The sequence below is a fragment of the Pteropus alecto genome, unplaced genomic scaffold, assembly GCF_000325575.1.
Source record: "Pteropus alecto unplaced genomic scaffold, ASM32557v1 scaffold57, whole genome shotgun sequence".
In the NCBI taxonomy this organism is placed as follows: Eukaryota; Metazoa; Chordata; class Mammalia; order Chiroptera; family Pteropodidae; genus Pteropus; species Pteropus alecto.
Window position 1 is genome coordinate 195,207 of NW_006442508.1, and position 11,432 is coordinate 206,638.

Genomic DNA, 11,432 nt, shown 5'->3' on the forward strand with positions numbered 1-11,432 from the left:
TTGTCTCTTCACTTTCTAACTAGAACCTAAATTGAATTACCTTGGGGTTTTTTTGTTTTTATGCAGGCTGCTTCATTATTATAATTTCTACTGTTTATCTTTTAGAATATGAAGGTAGAAAAAGACTTGTAATTCCACTCAGAATTAAAACACATGACACACACACACACACACACACACACACACACACACACACACAGAGGGAGGCAATGGGGGAGGAGACTGGATCCCCAGATTTTCCCTGGTAACTTTAATTCAAAATTGTGTTTTCTAGATATAACCAGCACTTATTGTAAGGTATGCTGGAAGAAGAGTAGCCTCTAAAGACCTAACATTTACTATTATACTTTTGTTTACAGTGTCTTACAGGGTTGCTCTTGCTTGCCCCACAACTTTTATTCAACTGGCTCCTTTATAGCAAATACTTCATAATAGAAAAAAAGAGGAAAAAGGCGATTCTTTTTGAATATTTAAAATTTTAACTCCCTCCCCCAACCACCACCGAAAGAAAGAAAGAAAGAGAGAGAGAGAGAGAGAGAGAGAGAGAGAGAGAGAGAGAGAGAAAGAAAGAAAGAAAGAAAGAAAGAAAGAAAGAAAGAAAGAAAGAAAGAAAGAAAGAAAGAAAGAAAGAAAGAAAGAAAGAAAAAGAAAAGAATCACAAATGAGGAAGAATGAATTCCTGGCCTCCGGAGGTCTGAGTAAATTGTTACATTTATTGTGTGGTTATCCATATGTGAAACATTTTACTTCTATGGACACAGAAACCAAATCCCAAAAGGACACACTAGATGCAGGAAAGGGGGGTGGGGGGGAGTCCTACTTGTCTGTGCAAATAAGCCTGCTCGAAATTATCACTACTATTTTTTTTAAAAACTAAACATCAAAACCAACAACAAAAAAGTAATTTCAAATCAATGGCTAAACCGTTGGTCAATGTCCTCAAAGACCAAACCTCACACACCTCACAGAAGGTTGGCTTGAAAATCTCTGAGCATAAGATTACTGCAGCTTTCCTTAAAACCATAAATACAGAGAAGTATTCACTTATTTGACAAATATTTAAATGAGTAACTTCTATATGCATTTTGTTAAATAAAGTAAGGTTTTCAGATTTTAAGAGGCAATTTTTCCCCAATTCCTCGGAGGAATTACATATATCAACTTTATTTACAACAACTCAATTCCTTGCCAGCTTAAGAGCAAGCTATTATTGAAAATGAAGATGTGAAATAGGTGTGCCCAGTTTAAAGTATTCTAACTACGTCAACTACGTCAGGTCATGGGTTCCAATTTAGGGTTTAGGAAACAGCCATATCAACAGTGAGTCTACATTATGGATCAGAAGATATAGTAGAGCCTACCATGGAAAATAAAAACATAAAGTCCCATTAAAAAAATATTTCCTGCGTTCTGATGTTGCTGTTTCTAGTAGTTAGGAACAGAACAGTGAACAAAATGGAAAAAACCCCATCCAATATAATGGTAAACATTTTGTTAACATTTGGATTAAATGTGCTCCAGATATACATTTTTGTAATACATATGTATGTACATACAATTTTACAAAATAGGACATTCTTCGTGTTATTTTGCTATCTTTTTGCCACACTCAACACCTAGTCACAAATCTTTTAATGCCAAACTCGGCTCACATAACTTTTAATGCTGCACAGTATTCCATTTAATTCCATCATTTCCAAATTTGTATATGAAAAACAATGTGGTGACTGTTCCTATAAATACACTCTTATTTCATTAATCTCATTAAGATAAGGAAGAGAAGAATTGCTATAACAAAGGTATGTACATTTTAAGTTTTGGTATACACTGCCAAATTACAGGATGGGAAATTTAAAGAAATGACAAAAGATAAACAAAGCACATTTAATTCAAGTATTTCTATATAATCACACCACTACAGAAGTCCAGTGTTTCAACTGGGAGACCAGCTAGAACCTAATATTTCTGATTACATTTAGTTCTTAATGACTAAGTAGCATCTCCACATAGTTTCCTACAATATTAACAAAAATAATTTTGAAGGACAATAATCCATGTATATTTAAGCCTCAAAACTTCAAATAATCAAGTTAAAAGCAAGTCTGAATATCTTGAAAATACTTTTTATATGTCTAATACTAACAGGTTGGGCTACTTTGCCCAAATGATATGCATGTACTTTCCCCAATCCTACCAAATACCATCTGAATTTCATTTATTGAACCAAAAATTATCACATAATTTATGGCTACTAACAAGACAACAGTACAATTTATATGCTATATCCTTCTGGTACAGTCTATTTTGATTACATATAATAATATATAAATGCACAGATTTCTGACTGGCCAAGCAAGCGACAGTGATCATGAGGTGGGATGGGTGAGTGGGGGAAGGGAAGGACAAGAGAAAGGGGGACTTTGACGTTTTGTCCTATATTTCTATATTACTTTATGTATTCATAATTCAGATAGTCACATATTACATGTGTTATTTAAAAAAAAAGGCAAAGACACACACACATGAGACAAAATTCCAAAAATGATGCTACCTTTAATTTGCTGTTCTGGACTAAATAAATTTGGGTCTCCTCAAAATTCTTATGTTGAAGTCCTAACTCCCAATGTGATGGTATTAGGAGGTGGGTCTTTTCAGAGGTGATAGGTTATATGAGTGGAGTCCTCATGAGTGGGATTCTTGCTCTTATAAAAAAGGCCCAAGAATGCTCTCTTGCCCTCTCTCCCCTATGAAAGGATATGAAAAAATGGCTCTCTGCAACCCAGAAGGCGGCTCCCACCAGAACCCAACCATGCACCCTGATTGTGAACTTCTAGTCTCCAGAACTGTGATAAATTTCTGCTTATAAGCCACCCAGTCAGTAGTATTGTTTTAGCTGCCTGAACTAAGACATTGTTAACATGTAAAGTAAATAGTTCATATGCACAAATATATATGAACTATTATCTCTCCTATGTAAACCAATTTCTAGAAAGATGTACATGGCAGATTGTATTTTCTAAAAACAGCCACAGCAGTATTTCCAGTCACATGTGCTCTTCCAGAATCCTGCCACTCCTGATCAGGAGATGGAGTGTATTTTCCCTTTCTCTAGAACATGAGAGCAGGCTCGTGACTGCTATAACCAAGAGTTTAGCAGAAGTGTTATATGTATGTGACTTCTTTAGGCTAGTTCCTAAAAAGTATGTGGCTGCTGCCTGGTTCTCTCCCTCCTCCATCCTCTCTTGGGATGGACGCTTGCCCTTGGAACCAAGCCACTATGCTGTGAGAAAGCCAAGCAGCCACATGAAAAGATCATATGTAGGTGTTCTGGTTAATAGTACTAGTTAGGGTTTCAGCCACCCAACAATATCAACTGCCAGACAGTGAGTGAGCAAGCCTCCAGATGTTTCCTGCTCTGAGCCTGAGTTTCCCAGCTAGGAATCCAAACATTGTGCAGCAGATAAGCCATCTCTACTGTGCTCCATATTACTTCTAGACACACAGTTTGTCAACTTAATAAACGGTAGTTTTATGTCATTAAGTTTTGGAATAATTTTGTATACAGCCACAAAAACTGGAACAACATAAAAGAAACTGCTAATAGTTCATATTCAGTAAAGTGGCAACATGGAGTTGGAGAACACAGAAGAATTTTTGCTTTTCCCTTTCTACACTTACTATTGATTGAATTTTATGCCATGAGGACATGCAATGGTTATATTATCTTTTAAATAAAACAAACTTGCTCCCTAATTGGTAAAATCAACTGTACCACTAATCATAGGAGGACTAACTCATCTTCTAGTTCCTGGATAATAGTGTTAATAAGAAGAATTAAGATATGAAAGAAATACATACAAAAAATTTTCCTTTATTGACTAAAATAAAGCCCAAAAGTCGATCGTATGATTAAAAAAGGCTTTGTAGCAACATGAAAATGCTAAATATTATTAAATTGGAGAAGATACATATGTCTATATATACATATATACTATAGTATCTAAATATATATTTGTTAGAAAGATCTGGGAAGATGCACACCAAATTCATCTAGAGAAGTAGGGAATAAGCCAGATTTGGAGAAGTGACTGAGGAGTTTAGTCTTAACTTTCAATGTATTGATCAATTGTTTTTTCAGAAGAACATATTCATGTGTTATTTACATCAATAAATATTTTACAAAATTAAAATAAATAGGAAAAGATTGTAGTAGATATATTTGTTGAATAGAAAGGGTTCTCAAGAAAAATTTCTGGCACATATACTTTTCTTCCAGGAAAAAGCCAATAGGTCTTAATGTGACTTATTTAAGTATAGCAAACATTAGTCACAATTTACAGGGCCTTTAGGCCTATAAATAGGAATCTGACCAAGGACCTTCCAAATCACATGCTTAGAGTACTTTTATATGGAAACAAATTTAAGTAAATTAAAGATATAGATGTTTCGATTACAGTGCCTAGCTGAAATATAGAGCTCAACAAACAAAAAAGGATTACCTGCATTCCAAATATTAGGTTACAACAGAGAACAGGAAAAACACAGAGCCTAATCCAAGTTAACATTTCTAAATTCATCTGTTCTTTCTTTCTGGAACTCCTATCATTACAGAAGAAACTATATACCAAGAAAGAGCTGGTTAAGCAGAACAGAAGGAGGGAGCAAGGGAGCTGAAGTAAGTGATGCCAGAATAATTCTGCAAATGGATTCGATGGGAATCAATAAATGTCTCTCTCCAGGCAGTTTTTATGGTTGTAAGGAAATGAGTGGTTTAAAACAAAACTAGATATGTTATAGGGAAATATCACTTTTTTTTCTTTGAAGAATACTAACCTCAGACAGGGCGTGCACATACACAAAAAGAATACTAGACAACTTAGAAGAATTAAGATTAATTAGATTATCGTTTCGTGTTGGAATTTTTCTACATATATAGTAGTATTCTACTATAAGATTACTAAAACTCCATATTTATCACTGGGCATATTCCCATATTAAATCAAGTAATAAAACACAGAACTATATGTAACATGATAAAGATGTCTGATTTTAATTGAAGGAAATTCACTGTATATTCCTAATCACCTCTCTGAGTCCTATTAGCCAGTATTTAACAAGTAAAGCATTAAAGTTCTAATTAGAATTAGACTAAGACAGAAAAATATCTGTAATGTCAAGATAATACCTCCATTTTTAATGTTTCTGAACATTCTCAAGACAAATAGAAACATACATGCACCTGGAAAAATACAATTGCATTAAGAACAGTCTAACACTTGTATAACGCAATGATGTAATTAAATCATAGAAAGGCAACATGGCAAGAGAAGTAAAACTTTGTCATGAGCACCTCAAAATGGTCATTCTTTGTTCTGCAGTCTTATCAACTATGAACTTAAATACTGCCTATAATGTATCATTTAAAAATGCTCCTGTAATAATATAGTCAGAGATATAGTCATTTCCTTTAAAGTCCATATTGTAGATAGACAATAAAATAAATAATCAGATTTATATTCTTTGTACTGGTACAGCTTAGCAGTTAAGCGATCAAAACATATGTAAGTACTGATGAGGCAATAGTAGAGTTTGAACTGCTATTTGTATCCATAAATCCTTTAGGAGACATACAAATTATATATCATACATATATAAAATATGTTTTACATTCTGATGAGAAAAAAAAAATCTACCAGTTTAGAAACTGAAGAAAGTCTCGGAATTATTGAAAAGCTAAATATCATAGAATATAGTATCTTATTTTCAAATCATATTTTAAAAAATTTTATTCTCCAGTGAAAAAACTCTGTAATTAGAAATTTTTGTATAAATCTATATTGCTTTTAATAAGCTTCGAAGATGCTTAAAAAGTTTTAATTTCATTACTTGAATAGTTAATGCATTCAGTTTTGAAACGTAAAAGTACTGTGAGGAGTCTCTCCTGCTTTCTCCTATCCCTCTACCGCTCCCTTGATTTCAGGTAAAGTGCTTTTTGAGGTACCTGAAGGAGAACAATAGGCAGTGGAGTAGAACATAAGTACTAAAGAAACATCACAGGGCCTAGAGCTAAACTCAGGGTTGACTGTGCCTCTGCTACTCTCTAACCAGCTACAACACCTGGGAAAAGTGACTTAACCTTTCTGTATCTAAGTTTCCTCATTTGTAAAAGGAAAATCTACATCAGATGCTTCTGTGGGCTTAAAATAGTGCCTAGACTCATTTTAAACTCTCCTCAATATAACCATTGGTATGAGTCTCAGGTATATCTCTTCAAAATTCCTCTATGCGCTTACAAATATATTACACTAACCTACACACACCCTCTAAGCTGCAAAGGTATCTCTATGACTCACACTAACATTTCTCATATCCTTCTGAAACATGCCTCTTATATTTCTAATAGCTTTTGCATTCTGTTTCAGGACATAAAGATTTATATCTTTTTGATGCTTTTTTTTTTTTTTTTTTTTTTTTTTTTTTTTTTTTTTTTTTTTGGTCAATAGAATTCCTGTGTTCCATTTAATTGTTTTAGCTTTGAGTTATATTTTGTGTGAGATTTAGAGTATCACATTCTTTGGGGGGGAGCTTTTCCCCACTCCTTTATCATTTATCTAAGATATTTTGTTTTCAGTGTTTGTCTCCCTTGTAAACAGCATTTAAAAACTCCAATCTCTCTCTTCTAACAATATTTTAAAACTCCAATCTCTCTCTTCTAACAGGGGAATGTAACCTAGTCACCCATAACATTTTACTCTATACTTTCTATTAACTATGCTTCTCTTCTTTTTTCTTGCCTGCTTCATAAGCTAATTTCAGTTTCCTTTTTTTTTTTTTTTTAAACTCTATTTTCTTCCCATTCAAAGGTTCTCAAATGTCAGTACTATGGCATCCAGAATATGTGAGAAGCAGATTTTTGTTACTGGCCAGAGTCCCACATGACTTTCACATGTCCTGCCACATATTCACATAAGTAAAAAACCTGAGCTTGTAATCTAAGTTCAGTTCAAAGAAAAAAAAAAGTATTTTTTGAATGGTTTTACTTGATACTGAATTATCAAGGAATCTAACTGCACTTTAGCATTTAAATTAAGGGAAGATTATACTTCATTTTTTAAAATTCATTTATTTAAATTAGTTTCAAGTAACAGTACATTGATTAGACATCTCTATAGCTCATAAAATGATCCCCCCCAATTGCTCCCTCCCTCCCCTGGCCCTCTACCTAGCCATCATATTAATGCTAACTGCATTCCCTCTGCCGTGCTCCCCATCCCGATGACCAACTATCAACTACTAATTGCTACTTCTTTAACCCTTCACCCCATTCTCCTAGCCCCCCAACACCTCTCCCCTCTGTCCGTCACCAAATTGTCAACTATATTTGTGAGTCTGTTTTTTATTAGTTTGTTTTTATTCCTTAGATTCCGCATATAAGTGAAATCATATGGTATTTATCTTTGTCTGACTTATTTCACTCAGCGTAAGAACCTCTAGCTCCTTTCATGTCCTTGCAAATGGTGGGATTTCATTTTTTTTTTAATGGCTGAGTAATATTCCATTGATTATATGAACCACAATTTCTTTATCCAATCATCTGCTGATGGACATTTAAGTTGCTTCCATATCTTGGCTATTGTAAATTGTGCTGCCATGAATACTGGGGTGCATAGATCTTTACTAATTATTGTTTTGGTTTTCTTTGGATAAATACCCAGAAGTGCTATTGCTAGGTCAAAAGGTATATATCCATATTTAATTTTTTGAGAAACCTTCAAACTGTTTTCTATAGCGGCTGTACCAATTTGCAATCCCACCAACAGTGTATGAGGGTTCTCTTTAATCCGCATCCTTGCCAACACTTGCTGTTTTTTGATTTATTGATGACAGCCATTCCAACAGGTGTGAGGTGATATCTCATTGTGGTTATAATTTGCATTTCTCTGATGGTTAGTGACCTTGAGCATCTTTTCATATGTCTATTAGCCATCTGTATTTCCTCTTTGGAGAAGTATCTGTTTAGGTCTTCTGCCCATTTTTAATTGGATTTTTTGTTGTTGTTGAGTTGTAGACGTTCTTTATATATTTTGGATATTTAACCCCTTATCAGATGTATCATTAGCGAATATCTTCTCCCAGTCGGTTGTCTTTTGTTTTGCTGATGGTTTCCTTCATTTTGTTTACAACTTTACCAAGAATAGTTCACCATTTCAGAAAATCGCATTGCTGTTCGTGTTTAAGACTAGCACAAGATACTTGTGTGAGTCTGCATTTATAACCATAACATTCATAATGATCTTTCATATATTAGACATACCTATTTCAATTTGTCTTCTAATGTAGCTGTACCCAATCATTTTCTTCCAACAACTTTGCTTGATCTTCTATTCATATTTATTAATAAAGGACTAGGTTGGTGAACAGTTAGGGTATAAAAACAGCTTCCCTTATCATGGAAGCATGTAGGCAGGCTACAGAAGTTCCTAATGCTCAAAGTAGGGATGGCGTCATTCTAGGCTTTATAATACATTTCATTCCTTGACCAGGAATTCTTTCTTTTTATATATTTAATTTTATTAAATTTTTTCTTAAGGTTTTTTATTTTTTATTTTTGCAATATCATTCCATACAAAAGCAAGAGAAACATAACAATCCTAACAAGAAGTTTACAATTGAATATTTGAACAGAAAATCTCTATATATAATCATTAACAGCAATTTTACATGGTAAATTATGTAAAAAAAATGTTCTTTCTGATTCCCTCTGCTACATTAACTCTTGGAGTATTATTGGTACAAGGCCTACCTAGCACTATTTACAAGTACCAAATTAAGACTGTATAACTTAAATAAAATCTATTAATTTAACAGCTCAATTTAATATCCTCGACTATTTAGTGCTGTTTGAGGGGAAAAAGCCTCCTTGACATATTGACAAAAGGCCAAAAATTAAATTTACATAAAGATATTAAAGGTATCCAAATCTGAGCATACTTAGACATCAGTAAAGAAAGCTGATGCTAGACTGGTCCAGAACATAGTTAAACCTGAACCAGACATCTGACAAGTGGCAACTTAATGTCTAAAATACTTGTGGAAAACCAGTTAAAGGATGCTTGTCAGGTTAACTTGGAGGGTGGTAGGGATTATGCAATTAAGTTTGTTGCAAGATTGCTTCAAGTTCAATTTTCACTGGATTTATCCCCATTTATGATTTAGAACATGCAAAATTCGCTATATGTAAAACTTTCTTAGGAAAATAAGACAAGAATAATTCGCCATAAGATAATAAACTATTAACAGAACCCACCCAGTTAAAAATGCACAAGGCATGCTTGGCTGGCCCTCCACCTAGCCAGGTAGAGGCAACTTCCTTTCAGTGGCCACCACATGCACTAGTTAGCTCATGGCAAAGAAATCTTTCAAGGGTTCAGTTACACAAGCTTCCAAATTATACTCTCTTCTGCTTGGCAGTCCACGTGTGTAATGTTGGTAGGTGTGCCAGAGTACATAGGGAAGTTATCCTGAGAGCTGATCTGGGACTTGGAACTGCTTTCTGTAGATTTGGTCTCCATTTCCCTGAGGTCTACAGGACGTATTTTTTCAAAATCACATCTTTCTTCAGCTGGAGGATCCCAAAAATGCAGAGCCATCTTACAGAGTTTGATCTGCCGATCCCACAATCATTGACTATACTTCTTGAATTTGTTGAGGGGAGGGGATTGTCTTGGGATGAATGCCAGGTTGTCAAAGGTGTCTTGGGGTTTCTTTAATACAGATGTTATAGGAGATGATATTCTTTTCATAGCTGATCTACTTCTGTCTTCAAGTCAGCAGGAAATCCAGATGTAGACTCCTTCAAATCAGAACTTCTTGATGATGATTTTCTCTTTCTTCAAAGTCATTTACAAGTTTTCTCTTTCATCTTGAAATTTGTTAACTCTGGTCCCCATTTCATCTTCTTCAACTGCACTTGCCCTGTCTGTACATCTAGAATAGGGCTTTGGACCTTCAGGAGTAGTAAAGGTGTTGGATCTGCGGTGATGCGCCCGCTTCGCTGGGCCCTCAGCGTCCCTGGCTATCCTGCACACTGGGCCTGCCGTGGGCTCTGCGCTTGTGCTCAAGGCTCCCTCTCGAGGAGGAAGGGGGAAGGGGTTGCAACCAGGAGGCTGCACCCCAGCATTCTCTTTTTCTTCCTACTTGACATTCACTATAGAGGTTTGGGGTTTCCTAGCTTCTCTCTTGGTCCATAACTAGGAGTCCTCTTGGTCCATAACTAGGAGTCCTCTCCATGAATATCTTTCACTTGTCTTAGCAGTAATCCTAGTTTTACCCTGCATAGCAAAGGCCTCAGCCAATCACCTTATATTGCTTAGAGAGAAAAAGATGTACAACAGATTCAGCAATCTAAAAGATTCACACCTACTTTTTGTACTCCCTAAATTGGAAGTTTTCTGCTTTCTGTTTTGTTTTAATTTTCATTATTCATGTACACAATTTAGACTTAAACACTTCTATAAGTTTGCTCCCCCAAAAAGCAGTTCCTCAACTCTTCCGCATTTCCCACTCTACAGAGGTAAGTACTTTCAAATTTTAGCTGTTTATTTTAGTATTAACTTTCTTGTCTTTATACATAAATATACATTGTTTATACTCCTTGATTTTTCAGTTAAGCTATAACCATTGATTCACCCACAGAAAATGACCTAATTCTCTTTTCCTGACCCCACCTTACATGTACTCTTCCCAGATAATAATAGTTATATCATAAATTTATTTAGTTCCATTTAGTAAGTTTTAACATCATTATGACTATGTAAATGCTCTTCAGAGTTGAGTTATGTAGCAAACTATAATTACTTTTTCTTTTCTGTACTAATTTCTGTCTTTCCTTACTTGATAACATTCTTTTGTTTTCTTCATTTATTTAGTTTTCTGACTTTTCAAAACTTGTTTTCAGTTATCTAGACCACAAAATGCCTATGCTCACCAGGTATCTACTAATTCATCTTTCTGAAAAAGTCTGTCCTACAGCCATGTGAAACCCTCCCAACTAAACCAGCTATCCATCCTGTGGTCCTGGTGCACAGCTATCACCCTGGAATCAATTTTCACCATTATCCTGGAAATTACTTTTGCCTCTCTTATGTCCTGGATCTCCTGCTTTTCACACTCCAGATCTTGGCCTTCTTTCTTTAATGCCTTCATTCTGATGAAAAACAATTCACTGTTTAGTAATTTATCTAAGAAAGGACAGGAAATAAAATTCTTGAAGACAAATATTTAAAGACCTCCTACTTGACTGGTTAGATATAGAATGCTAGCTTGGTAATAATTTCCTTTCCAAATTTAAAGTCATTGTACCAATGCCTTCCAGTTTTGCTGTTGAAAAGTCCTTTTCTTTTACATGTGACCTATATTTTCCAGGCCAGAAT

General features: G+C 34.8%; 1 protein-coding gene and 1 pseudogene across 2 annotated transcripts in view; both read right to left on the bottom strand.

Moving 5' to 3' along the window:
• SMIM14 (small integral membrane protein 14) overlaps nt 1-11,432 on the bottom strand; it is a 64,527-nt gene that overhangs the window by 26,896 nt on the left and 26,199 nt on the right. The window lies entirely within an intron of this gene.
• On the bottom strand, nt 9,397-11,205 carry LOC107196432 (annotated as a pseudogene).